This window comes from Diabrotica undecimpunctata, chromosome 7, assembly GCF_040954645.1.
Source record: "Diabrotica undecimpunctata isolate CICGRU chromosome 7, icDiaUnde3, whole genome shotgun sequence".
NCBI classification, from domain to species: Eukaryota; Metazoa; Arthropoda; class Insecta; order Coleoptera; family Chrysomelidae; genus Diabrotica; species Diabrotica undecimpunctata.
This window is the reverse complement of record NC_092809.1, coordinates 17,858,614-17,879,564: the sequence shown is the minus strand read 5'-3', so window position 1 is coordinate 17,879,564 and position 20,951 is coordinate 17,858,614. Positions and strand designations below refer to the sequence as shown.

Below are 20,951 nucleotides of genomic sequence, written 5' to 3'. Positions count from 1 at the left end.
ATTTAAGCAAAATAATCTCTTCTTCTTTTTCTTCCTCTTTATAAGCAAATCTGTTTATTGGCGGATTAATACCACTATGAAAGGTTGTCACTCCATCTTTTGCGCAGTCGTCCGATACTTTTTCTGTCGATTAGTGACTTATCTCTTGCCATTTTGACGACACATAATGACAATGAGTTTAAAAACGCTGTAAGAAAGTTGAAGACGTCATTCTGATTTATAACTATATCAACTGATTTAAATAAAAACCGAATTTACATATAAAATTATAGAAGTGTACCAGATGATACCTTATATTTACTTGGTTTACATACAAGAATAGGCTATTAATGCGGCGTCGTCTGAATAACATAATATTTGTATTTTTTTGTTCCCTATTCTGTAACCATGATCTTTACGTACTACTTGTATTATTTCGTCCATTATTATATTAAAGAGAAGTGGGCTTAACGAGTCACCCTGTCTGACTCCGCTTTGTACTGATATACACTGTGTTAGTTTTCCATTTATCCTTGCCTGGATTCGATTATGTAAGCAGATGTTTTCGATGGTTTCTATAATATTGATTGGTATGTTTCTTTTATACAGTAGGTGTAAGATGTTTTTGACTTGGATGCGATCGAAAGCCTTTATTAGATCTATAAAACATAGGTATGCTGGTTTATTGTACCCAATGGCCTTTTGTGTGATTTGTCTTAGTACAAATACGGCGTTTACGCAGGATCTTCCGGATCTGAATCCTTTTTGTTCATCTGATAAAGTTGTTAGTTTATTGATTTTGTTGGTTAGGACTTTTGTGGTAAGCTTAAGTGCGGTATTCAGTAGATTTATACTTCTATTTTTAATGGAGTCTTCTTTATTTTTTTCTTGAACATTTGTATCAATATGCTGTTTCTTCATGCGTCTGGTATCTTGCAGTGCATTATTAGTTTTTGTGCAAGTTTTATCATATCTAGTGTTATACTCTCTCCTACGTGTTTTAAAAGCTCGTTGGTTATTCCATCTGATTCTGGACACTTTCTATATTTGAGGGAGTTTATGGCTATCTCTACTTCCTGTAAATTGATTTCTATATCGTATCTTAATTCAGGAACGTTATTGTGTTGATTATTATTTTCCTTTCCTTTCCTTAGGGTATCCTTCCCATTCATTTGCTGTTATGTTATTGTATTTCTTCAATTCTGCTATTTCTTTTAATTGGTTTCTTATGAATCTTCATGTTTGTTTTTGTGTACCATAGAAGTCGCCTTCCATCCTTTTTGTAAACTGTTCCCAGTATTCATTTTTTGTTTTTCTTGCCAACTGCTTTGTTTTATTTTATATTCTTCTATAGGGTTCTCGGGTTTCTGTAGTATTTGATGTTTTGTACTTTGTATAGACTTTTCGCTTTTCTTTATATTTCTCTTTTATTTCTTTTCTGTTTAGTTGTTTCTTTTGTTCAGTATGACTTTGCGTTCTCCTAAGGTGCATCCACATTATGCCGTGCCGTGCCGATCGGTTTTGCCGATTGATGTCGCTGATGTCCACACAATATTTGTGTGAGTGCAGCTGTTGTAATAATTGCCTAATATAAACGTCTCAAGAGGTTTTGGGTTCGCCCAAGCCTCAGAAGTCGTAATAGGTACAGTGTGACGGATCTTATGAAAGATTTGATTTCTGACGACGTAGATGAATTAAATTTGAAATATAGATGTGACGCAGGATTCAGAAAAAATTTTTTTAATGACCAAAACAGATAACCAAACATTGTTAGATTTAATTGGACCTGTTATTTCAAAAAAGGATACGTCATTTAGAACAGCAATTCCTGCCTCTGAACGACTTGCAGTTACGCTACGTTTTTTTGCCAGTGGAGATTCCTACCATTCTCTCATACCTTCAAAATATCTAAGCAAACTATTTCAAAATGTGTTGCAGAGGTGTGCAAAGCGCTCTTAGATGCTCTTTAAGATTATCTAAAGGTAAGAAAAAATAACTATTGATTGTAGTTTGATATATATTTAAAGATATAAGAAATTACAACTCCAATAAGAGAGTGTGAATGTCCTCATCTTAATTAATAGTAGAAGTTGATGTCGAACTCCGACTACTTAATGTATTGGGGTAATGTCCTGGAGATGGTATTGAATTATGTGCAACATTGAATGATTGCAGTGGATATGCATGTGGAATAGATGGATGAGAATAATTTATGAAATTAGAATTATCGTATTTGCCCATTTCTGCTTCAAATAGAACATTATTCATTATATTCTGAACGAAAAATCTAGCAAATGGCGACACAATTTTTCAAAGCTTCATTGCAACTTGTTTACCAAACAATGAACATTCATCCTTTTCAGCCCTTTTAGTAGTAATAGATCGCATAGGATTCGTTGCCTACTTTACAATTGGTAAATTAGTAGACATACTTTTTCGACCATGCGATGACATGGTTTTCATTAAATCTTTGTTTTACTCCTGGAACTATTTTATTTCTGATTCGTGCATTAAAGTCACCCATAAGAATTAAGGGTTCTTCATGAGGTATTTCATCCAGGATGGTTTGAAATTATTCGTAGAATGCCTCTCGTTCCTCCTTAGGTTTGCAGTCCTCGGGCTATAGATAGATATGAAATTTAATTTTTCGTAGAGGTTAAGATATCTGGGAATAGATATAACTAGTTACGGAAATTTAAAAAAAGAAGTACAACACCAAAGCTTAAAATCAAGTAAAGCAGCGGGATCTCTTAATGACATAATCTGGAAGAATAAACACCTAAGATAAGACACAGAAACAAGAATCTATAAAGCAGCAATTAGACCTATATTAACATACAGGGCGGAGATAAGACCTGACCCATCTAAAACCAAACGACTACTAGTAACAACTGAGATGAAAATACTTCCATGAATATCAGGGAAAAGTCTGTTGGATAGGGAGAGATGCGAAAACATACGAAGAGCATGCAGTATAGAAGACATAAATGGATGGGTGACAAAACTACAACAGGAGTGGAACGAACACATTAGTAGAATGGCAGAGGATAAGATAGTACGAATAGCACGAGATAAGTCACCAAATGGACGAATAAGTATTGGCAGACCAAGAAAAAGATGGTGCGATAGTTAAAACAATTTAGGAGGCTAATATTAAAGAAGAAACACGCTTTAAAGCCTACATACGAGTTCAAGAAGAAAAAAAAAAGAAAACATACGAGAATATTATTATTTTAAAAATTTATTGAGTGATTGTAAATGACAATTGATTGGAATACTCATTACATGAGACACGCAAAATTACTAGTACATATAAAAAAATAGAAGTATTAGTTTTTGGAGATTTCTATCATTTTTGTTTTAGATATTAAACAAGTGAAGCCAGCTTTCTGTGACCAGTTCTCGATATTTAATAAGATGTCTTGAGCTAGATTTGATATATTAAAAAATTAAAAGCAAAAAAATAATATTCAAAATTTAATGACAATCTGATATATATTGCCGCTAGTAAATTATGTTAATATATAACGAAATATACCTTTTGAATGCTGTACTGTTTATTTTGATAATGTAAGCGTACAGGCCTTCTGTATATACCGAGATTTAACCAGAAACGCTCTTCACTTATTTTCTACATTTTTAACGTTAAAAACAATTAAAATTTCCACTCAGTTTCATGAGTTATAATCGACCACCAAGCACTTGAAAACGTTTGAAAAACTAAAACGTTCAAGCTACAAATTATTTCGGTAAAAAACCAATTGGTTAACCTCATTGCAGCAATAAAAAAAAATAAAAACCAAACAGCGCTTTGCGGTCCTGTTTTTTATGGCTACTGTTTCCACATGAAAAATATTAATTTGAGTTTATTTTTGATTGCATTTCACGGAAATTTACATGTAAAGAAGAGAATGTGCTTTATGAGTGGTATTTTGTATACGGTGGGAATATAACCATCGGGTATTTTAAATTTAATTTACCATTTTTATGATAAGTTTTAAAAAATGTACAAGAGTTGTGATTCTTTGTGTGTTCCCTTTAATAGTAGTCTTTTTAACTTGTTTCTTTTTATTTTTTATTACTCTATTTGTCAAAGACGAAAATGCCACTGAACCTCTTAAAGTCATATTACTATATAAACCAACATGTTTTAACTTGCAAAATACTGACAGTTTACGTCTGTGGATAAAATGTATTCGACGATCTCAACTTTGTGAAATATTCTTGTCTAAAATTTTGTACCTTGACCACAAATTGACCTCTTTGTCTATTTCTTAACTTAAGGAATACTTAATGTACCCTAAAGAGTTCAACATCAAAAGATGATAAACATTTTAAAAGAAGCAGACCTGGATGACAAAGACCTCAGAATAATTTCAGAACTATACTGGAATCAGACCGCATACATGAAAATTAACGGAGAAGAAACAGATCACATAAAAATACTACACGGAGTTAGACAGGGATGTATTCTATCGCCGTTGATATTTAATATGTACTCAGAAAAAATTTTTAACGAGGCTCTTTACGGAATAGACGAAGGCATCCTTCTAAATGGTGAAAGAGTAAACAATGTTAGATATGCCGACGACACCATGGTGATAGCAGATAGTTTAGAGGGACTTCAGAGGCTAATGGACAGAATAAACGAGTACAGTCAACAGTACGGACTAAACATTAATACCCACAAAACCAAACAAATGATTGTCAGCAAGGAGAATATAAATGGGGCTCATCTATACATTAATGGGACGCAGATAGAGCGAGTAAAACAGTATTGCTACCTGGGAACTATTATAAACGAACAGTGGAGCAATGTACAGGAAATAAAGTGCCGCATAGGAAAGGCAAGAACGGTCTTTAACAAAATGAGCGCCATCTTCAAAAGTCACAACATATCCCTGGATACAAAAATGAGACATTTGAGATGCTATGTTTTCTCTGTGTTGTTGTACGGGGCGGAGGCATGGACGCTTACAGACACCACTATTAAAAAACTTGAAGCATTTGAGATGTGGCTTTATAGAAGAATGCTGAGAATATCATGGACAGCAAGGATCACGAACAAGGAAGTTCTAGAAAAAATGAAGAAGGAACCAGAGATTGTGTTTACGATCAAACGCATAAAATTGCAATATCTGGGACACGTTATGAGAAATCAGCACCGTTACTTCCTGCTGCAGTCTATATTGCAAGGTAAAGTCAAAGGTAAGCGAGGACCCGGTAGAAGGAGAATATCATGGCTGCGGAATTTAAGAACATGGTTTAAGAAAACCTCAACGGAGCTGTTTCGAGCCGCAGCGAGCAAGATCATGATTGCCAATATGATTTCCAACATCCGAAACGGATAGGAACCAGAAGAAGAAGAAGAATGTACCCTTTATATGGGAATATATATAGGTTTGATAACCTTTCACCCAATGCAGCTAAATTTAACTTAGTTTTTCCTTCACCCAAGAAGAATTTATGTGGGTCACACAATCTGCAAAGGTAATGTTACCGTAGTAATGTTGAAAGATGATTACTTTAAACTTTCTCAAGAGATTCTTGATCAGGGTTCATCCTACATAACCCCCCCTAGTGACCCAACTAGCAATATTTAAAATAAATTTAATGCCATAATAAAATGCCTTTGGAAACAGAAACAAATTGATTTGAACACAAAAAAGAGACTCTCATCCTATAAAAGTGTTGTTGCAAAATTCTACACCCTCCCTAAAATCCATAAACCTAGCTTAACTATGAGACTTATAGTTTCCTCCATAGGCTCACCAACTGAACATATTGCAGGCTTTCTCACCAATATTTTGACCAAAGCTTATGATTCAAATAATGATTACTACATCAGAGATTCTTTTCAAGTTGTTCAGTTATTTAACAGAATTGTCTTACCACATAATTATGTTCTCGTTAGTCTAGATGTGGTCTCCCTCTTCAGTAATGTTTACTTAAATGCCATTCTCCGATCTATTCATAAACACTGGAATAAAATTTTGCAAGTATGTAGCATCGATTACGATATGTTTATTGAGATGATAGAGTTCTTGTTTAATTCCACTTGCTTCTCTTTCAAGAACAAATATTATAAACAAACCTTTGGCACTCCTATGGGAGCCAGTATCTCTCCAATTCTAGCTACATATGTAATGGATGATCTGTTGGATATTGTTCTCCAGGTTGTTCCTTTCAATGTTCCTTTTATTAAAAAGTAGGTTGATGACATTATTATGTCGTGCCCACAAGGTTTAGAAACTGAGAGCTCTTAGACATTTTCAATAGCTACGACTCCCACATTCAATTTACTCTTAAAAAAGAGGATCAAAACCAATCTGTTCCTTTTCTCGACACAATGTTTACTAGAGAACTGGGTAACATCATTACAATTGACTGGTATAGAAAAAAGTGTAACTCTGGAAGATATCTCAACTACCACTCTTACCACAAGTCAAGCATATAAATTAATCTAGTCAAACAAATGACCACACGAGTTTGTAAACTAGCTGACTCTGTTTTTAGAAAGAAGAATCTCAACATCCTTTTACAGTTGTTCCTAGATAATTCTTACTCCGAATCCTTACTTAGGAAAATCATCTTTAACACATCCTCTGTTATACTCAACACACAAGTAAACCCTCCCCAAAATACAGGTGCTATGAAAGTTAGCTCTGATTCCCACTCACTGACTAACAATATTCCTAATATATCTTTTTTATCACTTCCATTTATTAAGGACGTCTTTCGCAAATTGACCAGAATTTTTGCTCAATACCTACCAAATGTAAAAATTGCTTATAAAAGCACTCTAGTTGTGGGATCTTTGTACAAGTCATTGAAAGATAAAGTACCAAACTTAGATAAAAGTGATGTTGTCTACAAACTTAATTGTTTGGGCTGTGAAGGTTCTTATATAGGTCACACCTCCCAAAAAGTTTCTAGCCGCTTGTCTCTTCACAAGAGTGACATTAGGTTACACCCTAATAGATGTTCTCTAGCCACACATGCTAACACAACAGGGCACTCTTTCGATTTTCCAAATGTAAAAATCCTATCCACGGAGAGCAATTATTTAAAAAGATTGTTTCTCAAGATGGCTTTCATTTTTTAAGAAAAAGAAATTATTAACAAAAAGACAGATACCAATAATTTAAGCAACTTGTATTCATTATTGTTAACTTTGGATAAACACGAATCTACTAATATAGACAATTTATCATCAACAATATAAGTTTCATTATATATGAGATATACAATACCTCTCCTACTTCTTCTAAAATAAGTCTTTTTACCTTTTCTGTTTCAAGAAGTTCAGCGTCTATCAGGTATACTATTACCTTTACATTGTTATTATTAAGATCTAACGTTCTATCGTTTTAAGTCGGCAGTAACGAATTCATAACCGATTCTTTTGTTTCTGAGAAGAATGTTTATAACCTAAAGTTTCTGAGAAGAATGTTTATAACCTAAATTTTATTTTGTGACTGTTTTATGTTCTGTAATTATTTTAACATAATTTTAGTTAAGTGTTCATGTATATGTGTTTTAAAGTGTTGTAAATATGTATTTGTTAAAGAACGTTTTTTTTTAAACAATTTTGGATAGTTTTTGCCATCATTTGTAGGGGTCAAATGAGTTGCTCATTTCATTTGATAAACATCACGACAACTAACCTCAATTAGTGTAAGATGCAAAATAATTCTTTTTCTGTATTTTGTACTAATTTTGTTTATTGTAGCACCCTGATGATGCAAATAAAGATTTGCGAAAGCTTGGTTTACTAAAAAGAGTACTTCTATGTCCTATCTTCCGCTGCACACCCAAATATTTGAGTTTTGTATTCTATTTGATCAGCGTTGATGACAAGCGTTTATCGCTTTTTCACTATATATATATATATATATATATATATATATATATATATATATATATATATATATATATATATATATATATATATATATATATATATAAATATTTATATATATATATATATATATATATATATATATATATATATATATATATATATATATATATAAATAATGTATTCTTTGTGTCTATAATTTACTTTTTATATATTTTTTATATACAAACTATTCGTCTAATGTTTTATATCTTCTGTTGTTATGAAATTTTACGAAAATTCTTTTAGTTACATATGGCACGCCTCCCACGTCAAACATTAATCCATACCAGCATGAAAGTTTCTAAATCTCGCGAAGAAAAAAGGCCAACGCCGAAATCCTTATTTTTTCGTATTGTGAAGTTTTCTATGCACAGCCTTTTGGGATCCGACGTCGAGTGACCGTCTCGACAACAATAACTGGAAAAGTTATTATTAAAAACTTTTCTGGAAACTTCTTGCGCTCAGTAAAAGTTGTGTTAAATCTTCAAACCTCAAATAAATATTAAAAGGGTTTTTTTAGCGGGGCGCTTTCAACTTCGAAAAATGGGGAAACGGGGATAAGACTCAACATAAAGGGAAATGCATTAGGAAAATGGGAAGTTGTTTAAGTTGCATTAGCTTTGATTAATAAAAATAAAAAATAACGTTTTTTTTGAGATGTATAACGAAATTTTTATAAATATTCTAATAGGTCTATTCTACAGAAGACAAGTAACCTGTTTGAAGGAAAGTGATGAAATATTAATATTTTGCTTAAAATTTAAGGTAATTAGTTGATTTTTGTCTTAATTTTTTAAAATAACAATAATTAAAAGTTTCAAAAATTTATTTGGTTAAGCCCAATCAAAAGTTGAAAATGTTAAAAGTATAACTCTCACATACACAATACTATAATCTTGTTCGAGAGCCATGAATATCCATAATAAACATTTGGATATTCATAACTAATGGTGAGGACCGTTAGCATCTGTGCTAGCCAGAAAAAAACTCCCCCTACAATGCTTCCTATATACTTATCCACCTCCTAAACCTACTGTTCTTCCGTGGTACTTTTTGTAAATGACCTGAATATTAAGACATTCACTACGTGTCTTTTTCTTCATTGATAAGGAGGCCACTTTTCCTTGTTTTTCCTTCTATCTTGTCTTCATGTAGCACTGTGTGTATTCGAACATCAAGCCATGGTTTTGGTCCAAGTCCAAGTCCAGAAATCGACGAACGGTGATGATGATGTGTGAACTCCTCCAGACTTCGGTTTTTGAATTTGTTTTGTTATTTTTTTCGGTAGATTTTTAATTAGTTACATGTGAGTGGTGACTTCAAGTTACTTCATTGGGTATGTGGTATGCTAACGTCGTCTAACGTTCTAAGTTTTTCTCCTGCTTGGTGTCCCTTTACGGAGATATATCCGCTAAAAAGTAGGGTAATTTTGATGCTTTGTTGGCAGTTATTTTAAACTCATTGTCCATTATTTAAAACAAATGAACACAAACTGTGTCAATATCAAATGAAAATATACTACTTTAATATTCAACTGTTTGCTGACGATAGTAAAAAAAAAAGAAAACAACGGATGTCCGCAATAACAAAATTTATTTTATTTCGTTTAAAATTAATAACAAAGTCAGAGTATTATTATTATTTTAATGATATAAAATTTTTACAAGCTCCGACTATGTCTGGGGTAAAATATGACTTTTCTTTCTAACAGTATGACTGTTACTGAAAATCGAGTCCAAGTAAGCCACCTACCTGTCAGTTTTGAAAAACATAACCCGATTAATAGCTTGTTGTTTATATTTTATCGCAAAATTTTTAAAATAATATTTTTTGAAAACAATGTTAGGAGTGGAAATCGAACATTTAAACAACAATTATTAGAAATGTAATTTTCAGTAGTAATATCCCTAGGACATTGATAACAGACGAGATAATTTCAATCGAAAGCTCGTTCCTATCAAAGCAACGAGCTTGAGAAATTTGTCATAAAATTATGAGGCATTCATCAATGTCCAAGGGATATTCGGCGAATAATTTTTCGAAAAAAAAAATCATAACTCAACATAACGAAACATTTATTTATTAAAAGTACAGTTAGTGAAAGTACAATTATTAAAATTTAAGTTAACATTAGATTCGTTGCTGTTCTCTACTATAGAAGATCTATTACCACGCATAATATTTATAATCTTGTTGTGGTGTTCTTTTCAAAACGTGACATTTTGAAATTTATTTGGATGAAGTTGTCAAACTCGATAGTGTTGTCATAGGGATTGAAAATTGCACTGAATGCAATTATCAGTCTAATGTTGACATGATTGGGTGAAATTGTTCCACATGACACAAAATGACGAAATTTGAATGGTTGTTAGAACAGTCGAAAAATTATCATTAAAATCAATTGTGTTCTAATTGCATATAAACATAATATGTCACTTGGACATACCGCAGGAAACAGTTTCAAAATTATATTATTTATATCAATAATATTTAATACCAGTTTTAATTCAAATTTTAAAAGGAGCAAAATATACAGGCCAAACCTTACAAACACACATATCCAATAAAATGCTTTAACGTGAATCATAGAGTTGGTTTTTTAGTAATTGTGATAAAACGTAAAGTAAAAAAGGAGGTACCTACTTAAAAGCTAATTAGTAAAGAAACAGGTTCCACCTCCTTATACCTCAACTAATTAAAACAATATTACCATATAATTGGTAGAATGACAATGATAGGACCGCCCTCAATCTTGAGTTCTTCTATTACGGACTATTAAGATTTTTTTATAGATATATTGCAATTGACAATTTACTCATACACTAACAAAATATGCGGAAGACTCTGTCTATAACTGATACAGATACGAACGTACAGAAATTCTTGAACCAACCAAATGATGCTTGTGGAGAGTTTCATGATCTCAGGGAAAGAGAAAACATAATTTACGTATGAAAATATATAGGCATATCTGTGTATACATATACAGGGTGATTGATTAGTGTGAGGAAGCTCAGTAGATCTGTTATAGTAAAAATTACAAAAAAAAGTTACTGACAAAAATTGTAGGCAGCTAATCTTACAGGGTGTTCCATAAGATGGTGGCTGACCAAACTTATGTTTTTTTAAACGGAACACCCTGTATTTTGTTTTAAATTTGAAATCTGCTTCACTTCCACATCACAACAATGTTAAGTTTTATTATGTTATACCGGGTATTTAAAAAGTTATAACCAATATTATCTGAAAATCATATCAAGTTTAACTCCCTGTATAATTAAAAAGGAGTATAGGAACATTGATCTATTGCAACCATAGTTTTTTAATAATTATTAAAAATTATAAAAAATATTCGTTTTCATAATATTCGTTAAATCAAATACAGGGTAAGTCAAAATGCAAGTACATTATTTTCTTGGTAATTTTAAATAGAACACCCTGTATTTTATATCACTATCGAAAAGTACTAATATCGTACTTCAAATTTTATAAAGTACTTCCTATACCTAAAGTTATCAGTTTTCTAGATATTTTTATTTTTCCATCAAAGTATTAATTTGGTACCTAGATATTTTAACGTTTACCAATAATTATTGTGAGTTGGCCATGATTGATTTGTCAGAAACTGACAGTTTGACATTATTGTTTATTAATTCAGTATTGGGGTACACCGTAAATTAACAACAATTATTATTTAGTAATTCAGTAATTAATTCAATTTAAATTAGCAATAATGAATTTTACTACTGATGAAATGGTAAATATGATCTGGATATTGGGGGAATGCAATAAAAATTCATTACTATCAGCAATAATTTATTAAGAACGGTTTCCAGATAGGCGGCAACCTAGACAAGATACATTTGAAAGATTGAAATATCGATTTAACCGCACTGGTTCAGTGAATTATGAAAAACATGAACGAACAAAAACTAGTGTGGCAGAGGAAAACGAAATGAGTGTGTTCATGGCAGTTACAGAAAACCCACGCAAGTATAAGAGTATTTCCAATTAACAAGAACTTAGTTACTACTCTGTTCAAAACATTCTATCTAAAAACAAGATGCACCCTTATCATATTCAAAAGCACTAAGAATTAAATAATGATGATTTTCAGAAACGAACAGTATTTTGTAAATGCGCCTTAGAAAAAATAAATGAGCAGAGAGATTTTTTTGATTATGTCCTATTTGGTGATGAAGCTACATTCCATCGGAACGGTTTTGTTAATAGGCATTACTTTCACTACCATTCAACAAGTAATCCGTACCACATAGTAACAGATAGTCAAGGACCATATTTTTTTGAAGATAATTTAAATGGTGAGATTTATTAAGATTTTATCGTAAATCAATTACCGATATTATTAGAAGAGGTTCCACTTATTATACGTGAACAAATGTGGTTTCTACATGACGGTGCTCCTGCGCACCACAACAAATTAGTACGTGGTGAACTTAATGGTCAGGTCGGTGAAAGATGGATCGGAAGGGATGGACCGGTAAGGTGGCCCCCAAGATCACCAAAATTCAATAAAATGGACTAATTTTTTTGGGGTTACGTTAAGAACGAAGTATATAAAATACCTCCAACAACAAGGGATGATATGAAAAATGGAATCCGAATTGCATTTCAAAATATTTCTTTACAAATGCTTAGTAATGCAAGCAACTTTTTCAATTACCGCTTTCAAGTATGCATAGATGTTTTGGGAGGTCAGTTTGAACACTTTACTTAAGTAAGATAAGTTAAAATTATTGTTGTTTTTTATTTTTCTATGTGTTTATTAAGATTTTATCGTAAATCAATTACCGATATTATTAGAAGAGGTTCCACTTATTATACGTGAACAAATGTGGTTTCTACATGACGGTGCTCCTGCGCACCACAACAAATTAGTACGTGGTGAACTTAATGGTCAGGTCGGTGAAAGATGGATCGGAAGGGATGGACCGGTAAGGTGGCCCCCAAGATCACCAAAATTCAATAAAATGGACTAATTTTTTTGGGGTTACGTTAAGAACGAAGTATATAAAATACCTCCAACAACAAGGGATGATATGAAAAATGGAATCCGAATTGCATTTCAAAATATTTCTTTACAAATGCTTAGTAATGCAAGCAACTTTTTCAATTACCGCTTTCAAGTATGCATAGATGTTTTGGGAGGTCAGTTTGAACACTTTACTTAAGTAAGATAAGTTAAAATTATTGTTGTTTTTTATTTTTCTATGTGTTGTTATATATATTTTTTTAATTTTCCGTTGGTTATTTTTTATAAATTTTATTTGAAATAAATCGTTTTCTTTTCTGTGTCGTTATTTCGTTACTGAATTAATAAACAATAATGTCAAACTGTCAGTTTCTTACAAATCAATCATGGCCAACTCACAATAATTATTGGTACACGTTAAAATATCTAGTAAACAACAAAAAGATAGAGATGAATACCTGGAACTCAAAAGAATAACAAGAAGAACAACAGTAAAAGCAAAAAGGGAAATGTGGGATAAAAAGTACCAGGAAATTAATACCTACCTGGGAGGCAGAAAATGTACAGAAACATGGAAGTTCCTCAGTAAAATAAGAACTAACGAAAGAAAGCGCACAAACATTCAATTAATACCCACACAAAAATGGGAAAAGTACTATGGGGAAATACTGACAGAAAATAGGGACGAATACTTAACTCAATCACCATTAGAGGTTAATATTGAAGGAGAAGATATAACAACAACTGGTGACAGAAATTAGAAAAGCTATAAAAGAACTGAAAAACGGTAGGTCTCCAGGACCAGGGGATATCACAGTCGAACTAATAAAATGTGGATCACAAAAATTGTTTGAAACCGTCACTTGGTGCATAAATCAATTTATAAATGGTTCTCCCGTACCCGACGAGTGGAAAATTGCTTATATTCAGAATGTTTATCAACACAATCTTGGTTTATCCTAGAGTTAAGTTTGTTATTAAAATTAAGACCTTTTCGAACCCAAATTCCTACGCCTCCTCCTCTTATTGAGTTATCTCGCAAATAACAACTTGCTAGGATAAAACCTTCAATGTTGACGTTCCCAATAGAATCATTTGATTCCCATAATTCCGTTAAACAGATAATATTTATGCTCTTATGAGAAGTAAGTTCTAAAATAATATCACAAATTTTATCACTATTTATGCTTTGATTATTTAACAGCATTAAATTTGGATTAAAACTTACCCTTGATTTTGAGGTTGCCCCCGTAGGTATAAAAAACTATTTCCACAAGCATTATTAGGCCATACTGCAGGATCCATTGCCTTCTTGAAGTGTTTTTGGTGTATCCATACTTTGAAGGATGCATATAATTCAGGATGACGGGAATTCCTCCCCTCACAAATGACCTCTGGAAAATGAGGCGTCAGATGCTGTACAATAGAAGCAGCTGTTGCAGTTGGTTTTATTCTGTATACGTGGAGATCTACGAATTTAGGAGTACCTTTTATCGTGGTATTTGTACTTGTGCCTACAATAGCTTGTTTCTGTCTTCTGCTTCTATGACGAACTTCTTCCCATCTGCCGTTGTCTGAAGAGCTGCCTTCGCCCAGGGAAACTATTGACGTCATAATTTTTTCTTGCTCCGTGATAAGATCATTTTTCTTATTGAACGGTTGAGGAATCGATGTAGAGACGGTAGTTGACATACATTTACCTTTTTTTTTTCTGTAAGGTTTCATAATTGTTTTCCATATTGTTTTCAATTTCACGATTGTCTTCTTTCTCCGTTGATTTGCAGACATTAGTATTATGAGGTTTAACTGTTTTGTCAGAAGATTTGGCAACGTTCGAACTAGAACGTGCATTTGAAGAAATAATTTTCGATTTTAACAAATATATTATTTCATCCTGACGTTGGTTCCCTTTTATTCACTGTTTAAAGCTTTCAAGTATTGACTTTCAATATAAGCACATTTTAGATCCCATGTTAGCTTATTGATTTCTAACCTCAACTCGAGAATGTCACTGTTGATCACACCATTTTCAGTGGACTTATCAGTCTCCCTGTATTCCACCAGTTGTGTAATACTTTCACTCACTTTTAACAAGTCTGGCACCTTTTTAGATATTAAAATTTCTCTTAAATCGGACTTTTTTAGACGATCTAGTTCCTTACAAACACTCTCGTCAAACGCCATGTTAAATAAAGATGTTTCTAATAAGTTATCTTTTTGTTTGTATCTTTACGCCCGTGCGGGCCATAAAGTACACTATTGCGTAGTTGGTAACTAAGCAGTAAAAACACAATAATAAACTAGTATGACATAAATATTTTTATGTCATACTAGTGTCATATTTGGTGTACTATATCGCAATAAAAACTTTCATGTACGCCCTTGACCAAACGCAAACTACAAGATCGGGAACAACTCATCCTTTAAATCGAATTGATTAAAGTTTCCCCCTAGTTTTTTAGGAATGCACATGTAGATTTGTCGTCGCGATAAGCCGGCCAGACTAAAGCAGATAAACGCGTTACTTCGGAAGTTTTAGCAGGATTTTAAGGTCCAACTATCTCAGGAGCAGTTAGTTTCTACTCTTCTGGCGAAGGGTGAGAGAGAGAGATTTAATCGAATTCTTAATTTAGACTACACAAAGTTTCCGGAGTGTAAAATAATTATTCTATATTTTTACTGCACCTTCGAATAAGACTTTAAAAACTTTTGATGGGGGTTGAAAAGTATCGTAACAATGGCAAAACTTGAAAGGTTTGACGGTCATTTTAAAACTAAATTTATTAAAAGACACAATAAAAAAGGTGGTACAGTAGGCGGTACCGTAGACTAGCGCTAAGCGTCGTACTATGTTTTTTGTATTTTTAAAATTGCATAAAGTAATTTTATTATTTATTTATTACTTATATTTTAAATAAAATACGTTATATTAAAATAATTCAATAAATTATTATGTTTGCTCCTAACGCCACCTGCTGGCGTATCAACAAAATCACGCTGTATATTTCGCCTGCATTGTTGCCAAGCATACGTTGTTAATTTGTGGCATACCCGTCAAAGTCAGACTAAATATTAAATTAATAATAGCATATAAATAAATAAAAATATATTACTGAGCAAGAAATCGAAAATGAAGATATATAAAACAATAATTCGACCGACTATGATGTATGCTGCCGAAACCCTTAGCATGACAAAAAAACAAGAGGAAGACCTTAGAACCATCTACGACAATATTTGCAATATTGGAATGGACACCAGCTGGTAAAAGAAGACGTGGAAAACCAAGATCTACATGGCTACAAGAAGTAACAAATGATCTCAACAGGCCGGCGTATGGCAATGGAGAGAAAAAACCAGAGATAGAAAACAGTGAAGAAAAATAACAGGAAAAATTAAATAAAGAAAATGAGGACTGATCTACCTAGTAACATAGATCTAGAGAGCTTAAGCGGCGTAACCCCGTACGGGGTGTTTAGCCACAATATATATATAGATATATATATATATATATATATATATATATATATATATATATATATATATATTTAAGTATAGTTTAAAATGAATTTATTAAAAAAATTAATAATAGTAGTGACGTTTTAGTGATATATGCTGCCATAATGTACATGGCCTGTCACAGGAAACATCAACACCCATTTTTTTCCGATTTATAGTGATCATTAGCAACACATATATACAACCTTCCTTTGTTGATGCTTGAACTGGTTCTTCAATACGGCTGGTTAGTTTATTGCACAAAATTGAGCCCAAAAATGAAACATTTTCAGAACTCTGCGCTTTTCTGCTACATTTTCTGAACTTGAAGTACCATAAATAAAAGACAAAAATAAAATAAAAGACAGAAATTAAGGAAAAAAATTGTAAGGCTTTGCTTCATTTTAACAAACTTGATCGAGAGGCAGGTGCTGCCGGGTTCTGACCTGTGGATGTGGCGATAAATCATCGTTGATTCTGACTGCCTATGAAAAGAGTCGATTTTGAGAATAACGTTGATTTTTAACTGAGGTAAAGCGTCAAAAGCCGAGTTTTCAAGAAAATTTTTTAGTCATAAATATGGCTTTTCCAAAAGCACCATTTGGTACTAAACCCCAAAGGCAAATCTATGAATCAATGAATGATAATGTAGTGTGGAGAAGACGATACAACTTCGAACTTTATCGACTACACCAGAAACCAGATATCGTAAAACATATTAAGATAGGCCGTCTAAGGTCTACATGGACTGTAGTGCAAATGGAACAGAATGACCCAGTTAGAAAAACGCTTTTTGATAGACCCATAAGTCAGAGAAGAAGAGGAAGATCCAGAACAAGGTTCATTGATAACATCGATGAAGACATGAGAAATATGGGAATACGTGCTTGGCCGAGGAAGGCGATGGATAGAGACGACTGGAAAGAAATTTTTAAGGAGGCTAGGACTAATGCAGGTCAGCTTGTAAATCCAGAATGATGATGATATTAAACCTAAAGCTAAGATTAATACTATTTCAAGTGAACCTCGTGAATTATCACTGCGCCGAGCTTTTGATATTCTCTTTGATGTCTTCTTCAGGGCTTTCTAAGTCTCTGTCTCTCGAGTCCCTACACAATACTACACTGATCACTAATCAATGCATTACTGCTACTGGTAACAGCGGACGTTCATTTATATCATCGATGGTGACGTGGTTTGGGTAGGGGTTGGCGCAAACATTTCTGTTGGCTGGATTTTGATTAAAGGGTCAAGCGGACAATATTTTCTTTATAAGGGATCTTTTTTATAAGACAGATTTACGATGAACAGAGTGATCAAAACCTTGGAATTGGTTTTATGATAACGTCGAGGAATAAATTAGTTTCTACCTCCATCGTGAACTAGATACTAGGATGTATACCATTCAGATGGATTTGAAAAGACACCCAAGCATTCCTGCCGTGAGGCCAAATGACGAATGTATCATCAACATATCGTAGCCAACATGTAGTTTTGAGCAATGATGTGGATAGTGCTTAGATCTTGAAGTATTTCATAAAGTTATTGGCAATTACTGCAGATAGTGGGGAGCCTATTGTGACATCATTTATTTGTCTGTAGAATTGATTTTGGAAGATAAAATAAGTGTTGGACATACAATGTTTAATTAGAGATACGTGGTCATGCTGGATACTGTATTAAGTTTTCATAATGTTCAGAGTTTCGTCTATAGAAATGTTAGGTAGGATACTGTTTAAGAACTTCTATAAAATAAAAAGAATTATCGAAGAAGGATTAGGTATTTTTGAGATGTTGTAGAGTTTTGGCCAAGTACTTGGCTAATGGTTGTGTAGGGTAGTTTTATGCACTGACAATGGGACGTAGAGAAATATCGGGTTTGTGAGTTTTGGGTAAGCCATATATTTGAGTTATTCTGGAAGATTTTTTATGAGGAATTAGAGATTGTTTTATGTTAACAACAAGAGAAGTTTTATTGATAATGGCTTTTGTTGTTTTCTCTAGTTGTCTGTATTTGACTAAAGTTCTTTCAGAGTTTTTTTTCTCGGACGGGCTAATGTTCGAAGTAGGAGGTTTTTAGTTTCTAAGAACTCTAGCAGTTCCTGGTCTAGTGATTTCAGTATCTTCGGAAGGTAAACTGAAGCAGTCCTCTTCAGTTTGACAGATGATTGTCTCATTTGGAATGTGACTTGAGGTAACACAGTAACTGAAATCTTTAGCTAAAGCTTAAGAGCAATGTTCGAAATAAACGTATTAGAAAAAAATGTGATCCACTGTAGTGGATTTAAAAGTTGTAGGTTTTGGAATTTATTCGGCAATTAGGTGCGCTAATTCCAAGTTTCAGTCTTAGATTCGAAAATATTTAAGGTTGTCTGTGTATTGATATGGTCGAAACTGTCCCATAATATAGGATGTACATTGAAAGAAAGAATAGATGACCAGATATTGAAAATATAGTTATTTGTGACATCTAGTTTTGCATCTAGTGGAATGAGTAGCTTCATGGAGAAGCACAAAACTAGTTTGTCTAAGAATTTGGGAGATAAAAAAATGACTTTGTGGTCTTTGCAGGTTTGAGCAGCGATAATCGACGTGGTTCAACCCGGAAGCCTGTTGAGTTTATTATTAATTTTTGTAACAGTATTATTCTCAGCTTTATGTTTAATTGTACTAACCACGGAAATCTTTCGGAGCATATATATATATATATATATATATATATATATATATATATATATATATATATATATATAGAGGATATATATATATATATGTATATATATATATATGTATATATATATATACGTATATAAATATATATATATATATATATATATATATATATATATTGCTCTATAATCTTTACAAGTTAAAAGCAAATAACTTTATTACCCTCTCTTTTGATTTAAATAGAATTAAATTTAGTATAATACAGTAAAAACACCTCTCTTGGTTATATAATATTGGTCAAGTTATTGCATGTGTTTCCAAACTTTAATATACACATGGCAAAGCGCCTTTTATAATATTAAATAAGCCACTTCAAAGCCGTTGAGCCACTTGAGATTAGTTTGCATGGTTATGAAATTTACTTGAACCGTTTCTGCCGATTATAATTACTCAGTTATATGCTCTTCCCGTCGAAACTTGGCTGTTGTGGTTAGTAAATATTGGGGCACATTCTAAAAAGAGAATTTTATTTTACTTTTAAGATTTTTCTGACATCACGGTTTCCTTCACTGTTATACAGGGTGTTTTAAAAAAAAAAGGTAACCCCGTCTCTAGGGTAGGTAAAAAACTGAAAAATAATTGGGGTTTGCTTAGTAAAACATTTTTGTAACGCCATCCGTTTTCATACGATTTTGCCGAAACTACTGGCAACATTGTAATGAAATTTTATACGAATATGTTTTGGACGCTGATACATCCCATGAATTTGTTTTTATACCTGATTCTCATAGAGGGCGCTAGTTACACGGATCGTACTAAGTATTAGTCAATATAACTTTTTTAAGAGTATAATTATTAATCAAAATTTCAAGTAAACTTAAACATCATTCAATTTTACACGAAAAAGTTACTTTTGGTAAAACTCGATACTGTGTACCGTTTTCGGAATATTTTGATTTGAAAATTATAAAGTAATAATTGATGCTGGTAGTAATGATAAAGTTCTAATAGGTATACCTCTATTTTCTCCAAGTGTGCCATGGAAATCTGACATTTATTGATTGTTATGACGATAAACCAACAATAATTAGAGTTTTGAAACCTTGTTATTTGTAAAATCAAATCAAAATGTACTCAAATGTTGAATACACTGACATGTTATTAACCTTAAGCGAATGTTTAGGATGTTCTAGTGCAGCTGTGACACGTTATGCAGAAAAGTTTCCTAGAAGAAACTTACCAAGTAAAAAACATTTAGAGCCGTTGAACGGCGTTGTCGAGAAACTGGGAATGTGAGACCAAATAAAATAAATTCTGGTAGACCAAGAACAACAAGAACAATTAATATAGAAAATATTATTTTAAATTTACTTGATCAAGATGTTTGGGCAGCAACTTTAGGTAACAAATTAATAGGTTATCATATTCTACCTGAAAATTTAAATGGTGATATGTATCTTGATTTTTTAAACAATTCCTTGTTCGAGATATTAGAAGATTTAACGCTAAACGAGCGAAGATCTTTATTTTTTATGTACGGTGGAGCTCCACCACACTTTGATAGAAGGTGTCGTAATTGGTTGAGTAATCATTTTCCGAATCGATGGATTGGTAGAGGAGCAGAAGTTTCGATTCATTGGCCTCCTCGGTCATGCGATTTTAACCCTTTGGACTACGCAGTTTGGTCGTATATTAAGGAAAAAGTCTATGCTACAGAGGTAAGTTCACGCCATGAATTGGAAGAAACAATTCAACGTCAATTTAATGACATCATAGCTGATCCCCTACCGTTTAGAAAGTTAATGGAATGTTTTAAAAAGAAGAATAGACTTGTGTATTCACGAAAACGGAGGGAATTTTGAACACTTACTGTAATAGAATTTTATTTTATGTTCTTAGTCATTTAAT

General features: G+C 32.6%; 1 long non-coding RNA gene across 1 annotated transcript in view; it reads left to right on the top strand.

The window, feature by feature from the left end:
- LOC140446199 (uncharacterized) overlaps positions 1-20,951 on the top strand; it is a 245,257-nt gene that overhangs the window by 22,991 nt on the left and 201,315 nt on the right. The gene's annotated exons all lie outside the window — the stretch shown is intronic.